Raw genomic sequence first — 6,046 nt, 5'->3', positions numbered from 1 at the left:
CCTGTCCTTGATAAATCTGGAGATTCAAATGAGAAATTCTTAAAATATAACAGGTGTTTCTATTTAAGGTTTAAGGTCTGAGCCACCCATCATAAGGATTTATGTATCTCTTAATTTATTACAAGGCATAAAATACAGAATAAACATTGCTAGTAAAATACTTCAAAATTATTAAAGTATCTATATAATGATCTTTGGGAGTCAAAGCTTTGACAATTTCATATGATTATGTTATGCACATAAATATACCCATATTATACATTACACATATTATTGTATGCGTTCTTTTAAAATAAATAGTATATGCATGGATATATTATACATCCATACTATACATATTCTTGTATTCATTTTATTTAAATAAATATTTAAAAATTATGAAAGATATGACACAAACATAGATGGTGATTAACAGATACTTCTAGTTTTATGTTCTCTACAAGCTTGTGGATCTAATTTCTATAATAATTCCCAGATCTAATGACTACAGTAATTTCCAGTTACAAAGTCATATTTAAGATTGAAAATCTTTTTAAAAAGACCTTTAATTGTCACTTTGATTCCCTGTTCCTGTGGTTCTCAGCTTATTATAATCTTGCTCTGAGACCTACAGGAAAAGAGTTTGATTATATTGTCACAGACTGATACTCGTTTCCTGCTCTGAATCTCACACAAACTTAAGGAATTGCTTCCATCTTTCATTGCTGCTATTTTTTCATCCCAGTCTTCTCTGGGCAGGACCCAGGACTGTGGGCAATTGCTGAGGCCTGGCAAATGCAGTTTAAAGTCAACCCAGGTGTATCTGGAAAAAAAAAAAAAAAACAAAACCAAATAACCAAGTAGCCATATGGGTCAAAACGGGAATATTTGGTATGTTTATAGGTGCAAGAACTGAAATCCTAACATAGGAGGAAAGGTTGAGAGAGTTGGGATTGTTCAGCCTGGAGAAGAGAAGCTTTGGGGTTACCTAATTGTGGCCTTCCAGGACCTGAAGGGAGCCCATGAGAAAGATGGGGAGAGATCATTTGCAAGGGCCTGGAGTGCCAGGACAAGGGGCAATGGCTTCAAACTGACAGAGGAGGTTTAGATTGGATATTAGGAAGGAATTCTTCCTTGTGAGGCTGGTGAGGTCCTGGCACAGGTTGCCCAGAGAAGCTGTGGCTGCCCCATCCCTGGAAGTGTTGCAGGGCAGGTTGGATGGGGCTCTGAGCAACCTGGTCTAGTGGAAGGTGTCCTTGCCCACCACAGGGGTATTGGAACGGGATGATCTTTAAAGCCCTTTCTGACCCAGGCCATTCTATGATTCTGCATTTAGTGGTTGCAGTGACAAAAGTCCCAGCAGATGGTGCCAGCACTTCCCTCAATGAAAGAAATTAAACAAAATTCCAAAACGAGGCACTGAGTGCTCATCAAAGAGAAACTGGATAAAGGCTTTAGTCTTTGCATCCTGTCTGGTTCAGTAGAGGCCATGCAGTGATGACACTGGTGTATATAATGGCAGGATAAATGCAAGAAAGATCCATTCTTTTTAAGAATTCAGATAGTTTCAGAAATATGTTTGGTTTTAGCTGGTTTTAAAGCAGCTTTTTTATTTTATTTTTTTTAATACACAGAATTTTTTTCACGAGACTGCAGAGTTCAGTGAAAGGAGATGACAGACCTGGCTTGGAAGCAGAGGTATTGCTACTGAAAGTAGGATTGTCACCACAAGCAGTGTGCCATAAACGCTTCAAAGCTTAGGCAAAAAAAAAATATCACTGTTCGAGGTTAAACCCTAGACTTCACCATGGCCAGCACCCCCACAGTTTTAAAGTGGATAGTTTTACATTAGAGGCTTGTTAGCATTTAAAGCTCTATTAAGTAACAGTGCTTAACTGTTTTGTTCGTTTGTTTGTTTTTATCAAGTCCAAACCAGCAAAACTTCAGAAATACCACTTTTATACTCCAATGGGAGGATAAGAACTTCATTCAGATTTAACCACAACTCTACAGTGGGCCTTCAGAGGTGTGCTGCATTAGTTTCTCTGCTTCCCATGATGTTTTCCACCAGAAGGCTTAACTATTTCCCTTTTTCCCGCTTCATCCTTCACAGAGCAGCAGAGATCTGAAACAGAACCTCCAGTCACAACAGTGAGACCTCAGTTTGTCTCAAGGTCCTCTTGGAGTGACATGTGAACTTGCCTCGTCCTACATTTAATCCACTTCAGCTGATTGAACTTACAGGCATGTCAGTGGGAGAAAACATAGGTTCTGCCTGCTGCTGGAGACTGAAAAACATCCCAAAATACGTCAGTCTCTGCCTTTTGCAAAGGAAACATGTTGGTCAGAGAATAAGCTGCATTCCCAGTAGGATCTTTGAAGCTGACACAAAGCATTTCTAGGAATTATGCATGTTTCTTTCGATGGCAATTCAATGCATTTCTCCCTCTCTCTCCCCCACCTGCCCAAATCTTTAGCTCCAGTCCAACAGAGTGGCTGAGAACGGCCACTGACATCCTTCCCCAGACATATAAACGTAAAGAAAAAACCCTGGGGCCCGATTGTATCTGTCATTTGTACCCACACTCGTGGGCTGCGAAGGCTGGAAACAATCCTCCCCCCTCCTGTGCCAGGACTGCACAGTTATTGTTGTTCCCGCTGTTTTGTCCCGCGGCGGTGACCCCGGGATCCCCTGCATGGAGCACAGACACACAGGGAGCAAAACCCAGCACTCAAAAACCGCTCCTAAAGTGCCTGAGGAGATAAACAAGAGGGGGGTGACATTTGCTGTCTCCATTTTGCAGCCAGGGGCAGTGAGACCAATGGCACGCAGAAAGCCTCTGGCAGAGGCAGGGACTGAGCCTTTGGAGCTTGTAGGATCTGTTGGTCGAAGTTATTGTCGGTCTGTCCCAAAACAGCTCCTGCCTCTCCAGTGTGTGGCTCTTACTCCCTGTTGGCACTTCCCAGAGCCCCAGGCCTGGTGGATAGACAGGTCTGAGGGAGCTCAGCTGTGGCACAAGGCTCTCCTGGCAACCACCAGCTCCCTGAGGTTCCCTCAGTGTGATCTCAGTTCCCAACCAGGTCAAGTCAGCTGCGTTTGCCACCAGTGTGCAAAGTGTGAGCAGGTGGCTCCACTCCCACCTCTCCAGCCCCAGCTTGGCAGAGGTCTCTGCAAACTGCTGTTCACAGCAAACACTCCTCCTTTTCCCCTTCCCAGCTCCAGCACCTTCCTCAACATTATCCCACCTCTCTGCATCACCAGTCCTCCTGTTCTCTTGCCCTTTCATGTAGCACACCCTGGCATTTTGGGCACTGTGGTGGTTCCTTTGCATGTGCTGTGGAGAAAGTGCAGAATCATAGAGTCATGGAATCATAGAGTCATGGAATCACAGAATGGTTTGGGTTGGAAGGACTGTAAAGATCATTTCATTCCAATCCCCCTGCCATGGGCAGGGACACCTTCCACTATCCCAGGTTGCTCAGAGCCCCATCCAACCTGGCCTGGAACACTTCCACGGATGGGGCAGCCACAGCTTCTCTGGGCAACCTGTGCCAGGGCCTCACCATCCTCACAGGGAAGTTCTTCCTAACATCCAATCTAACCCTACTCTCTACCAGTTTGAAGCCATTGCCCCTTGTCCTGTCACTCAAGGCCCTTGGAAATAATCTCTCTCCATCTTTCTCGTGGGCTCCCTTCAGGTCCTGGAAGGCCACAATTAGGTAACCCCAAAGCCTTCTCTTCTCCAGGCTGAACAATCCCAATTCTCTCAGCATTCCCTCATAAGGAGAGGTGCTCCATCCCTCTGATCACCTCTGGGCTTGCTCCCAAATCCCTCCCTTGCACTCCTTGCCTTGTCCATGACTGCAGCTCACCATGGCTGGGGTGGGAGCATTTCTGCCCTGCACCACTACAACTCACATCTGTGCCTCCATCTCCACTCTGGTCTCACTTTTCAACATATAAGCTATACGTTCCCCCTTTATTTCATTTTCTTCTCTGCTCTTTTCAACTTTCTGCCTTGTGCATATCTGATACTTGAATTAGTCTCTTGTATTTTCTGTTTATGATCTTTGTACAGTTTAATTCCTATTATGTCTATTTGGTTCCTATGTTAAGCAAAGTTTATTGCTGGGGCTGATCCAAATCTGGAAGGCAAATGTCATCGCTTTTTTTCCTTCCCATCAAAACTTGAGGTTTCACGTTCAGCTCTCTGTGTGGGTGCGAGTTTTGCTATTTTTGGAAACATTTTAGTCAAAATCTCCAACTCTGTTGTCCAACAAAATCTGAAATTCTGCTGAAAGTTTTCACTGCAGCTCTGAGTTCCAGCCAGCTCTGCACTACTGCTGCAGTTCTAAAATTATGTCATTTTGTGGCCATTTCTTAATAAATAGCTGCCAGCTGGGGGGGGGGGGGGGGGGGGGGGGGGGGGGGGGGGGGGGGGGGGGGGGGGGGGGAAACAGTCCTTTCTCTTTAAAAGGATTGGTTGCCCTTCAGAGTCCATCTCACACAATAAAAATAAGATGCCTAAAAGAAACCAGAAAGATGTCCCAGCTTCAAGAGAACTAAATTTTGAAGGGAATTTCAAGATTGTTAAACTTTGTCAACAGACAGAGCAAGGCTCTTTGCAAGCAATGTGTATTCTGTTTCCTGCCATGGCCAGCTATGCACATTTAGCACAGGAAAAACACTCTGAAATGTCAACTCAAAAGATGAAGCAGAACTCAGAAGATGCCAACAGAAAAGCATCACAAGTTCAGAGGGGGTTTACAGCTTACATCATGGGTAAAACCTGTATTTTCTGCTGTATTCGTAACCTTGGATTCATTACAGGGTGGCTGAGGTGCCCAGAAAGTGGGTTGGGAAGACAGCTCCCTGCACATGGCAGGATCACTTGATGGTGTTCCACAGCAGGCTCAGGAGGGTTTTGTTACGTCATGGCTTTGAACTTCACCCCCACACCTCCTTGGACTGTGTCACAGCTCCTCACTTCCATTGTTCAGAACTGGACATCCCACAGAATTTTATTACAGGTAGACACAAACACAGAGACATTGCACAGCTGATTATTTTAAGAAGCGTGTGTTGCTCTGCACCCTGTTTCCAAGAGGTACAGAAAACGTGAGGACCTTAAATCAGATCATAACCCTTCCAGGTACTAAGGTAACGAACAACAGGCCTGTAAAGATGCTTTCACTACTTCTTCTGATTGTGGAAAAAAATATGTGTGTGACACTGCTCACCTGCATAATGCTGAGAAGATCTGGCCATGACAGCAATGAAAGACACAACCTGACACTTAAGCACACACCGAATTTCATGGAGGTGCTTAATGGCCAGTTTTCTGTGGGCTGGATTATTTTTTTAAACCTCTAGAGTGCTCTGCCAAACTGAGGGACTCAAACCACACCACTGAGGTGTCCAAAAGATAGAGAGCAATCTAACCCAGCAGGAGTCCTAGTGAACCCACTATTCCTGCATATAGGAAAATGACTGGAAGGGATATAAACCCAGTCTCAAGCTCTCGCTGGGCACAGCGACGTCTCAGCTCTGCATTCTCCACGCAGCTCTTGTGGCAGCTGCTCACAACAATGGGGGCTCTATTCCTCCTTGTCCAGGCAGGAAAACACGAGCATGGTGAAAACACAAGCTACTCAGACAAGATTAAATGCAACTCATGAATACAAGTGATGAATACAACCAGAAGCACTGAGGTTTCCATTCTCAGGGCTGTGCCCCACTACCTAGAGTAGGTGCCACTCTGGGACTCCTGAGCTCACCTCTACCAGTATGTCCATTTGTGTGTTCCTTGTTCCCAGCATGGACATGAAAATGTGCAGGAGTCCTATGTGAGCTCAGCTAGAAGGAGTTTCTGAGTAAATCTGTGAGCAGACCTGCAGCTGAATGCAAGGACAACAGCATTTCTACCACTACTATCATAAAAGAAGTGCCTAGGACAGACCCCAGTGTGGATCACAGAGCTCTGCCAGTTCATGCTAGCACTTGATCCAACTGACTGTGCCTTCCTCTAAATTAGAAAACAAAGACATTTGCACTAAAAAGCAGAAG

At 44.9% G+C, this 6,046-nt stretch overlaps 1 long non-coding RNA gene across 3 annotated transcripts; it reads right to left on the bottom strand.

Moving 5' to 3' along the window:
- Nucleotides 1–527: 527 nt before the first annotated feature.
- LOC113984918 lies at nucleotides 528–4,863 on the bottom strand. 3 transcript variants are annotated; one of them, XR_005563120.1, is made up of 4 exons: nucleotides 4,756–4,863; nucleotides 3,226–3,314; nucleotides 2,222–2,267; nucleotides 528–802 (listed from the first exon to the last, which is right to left on the bottom strand). It is a non-coding gene; the product is annotated as an uncharacterized LOC113984918 (long non-coding RNA). The 3 variants fall into 3 exon arrangements; XR_005563118.1 differs by lacking the exon at nucleotides 2,222–2,267; XR_005563119.1 differs by lacking the exon at nucleotides 528–802 and having other exon boundaries at nucleotides 2,168–2,267.
- Between the last annotated feature and the right edge of the window lie 1,183 nt (nucleotides 4,864–6,046).

The sequence above is a fragment of the Pipra filicauda genome, unplaced genomic scaffold (genome assembly GCF_003945595.2).
Source record: "Pipra filicauda isolate LSUMZ 115617 unplaced genomic scaffold, ASM394559v2 scaffold188_size1440453_pilon, whole genome shotgun sequence".
Classification (NCBI taxonomy): domain Eukaryota; kingdom Metazoa; phylum Chordata; class Aves; order Passeriformes; family Pipridae; genus Pipra; species Pipra filicauda.
Note: the sequence above shows the minus strand (reverse complement) of the source record. Positions and strands in the feature narration are given on the sequence as shown.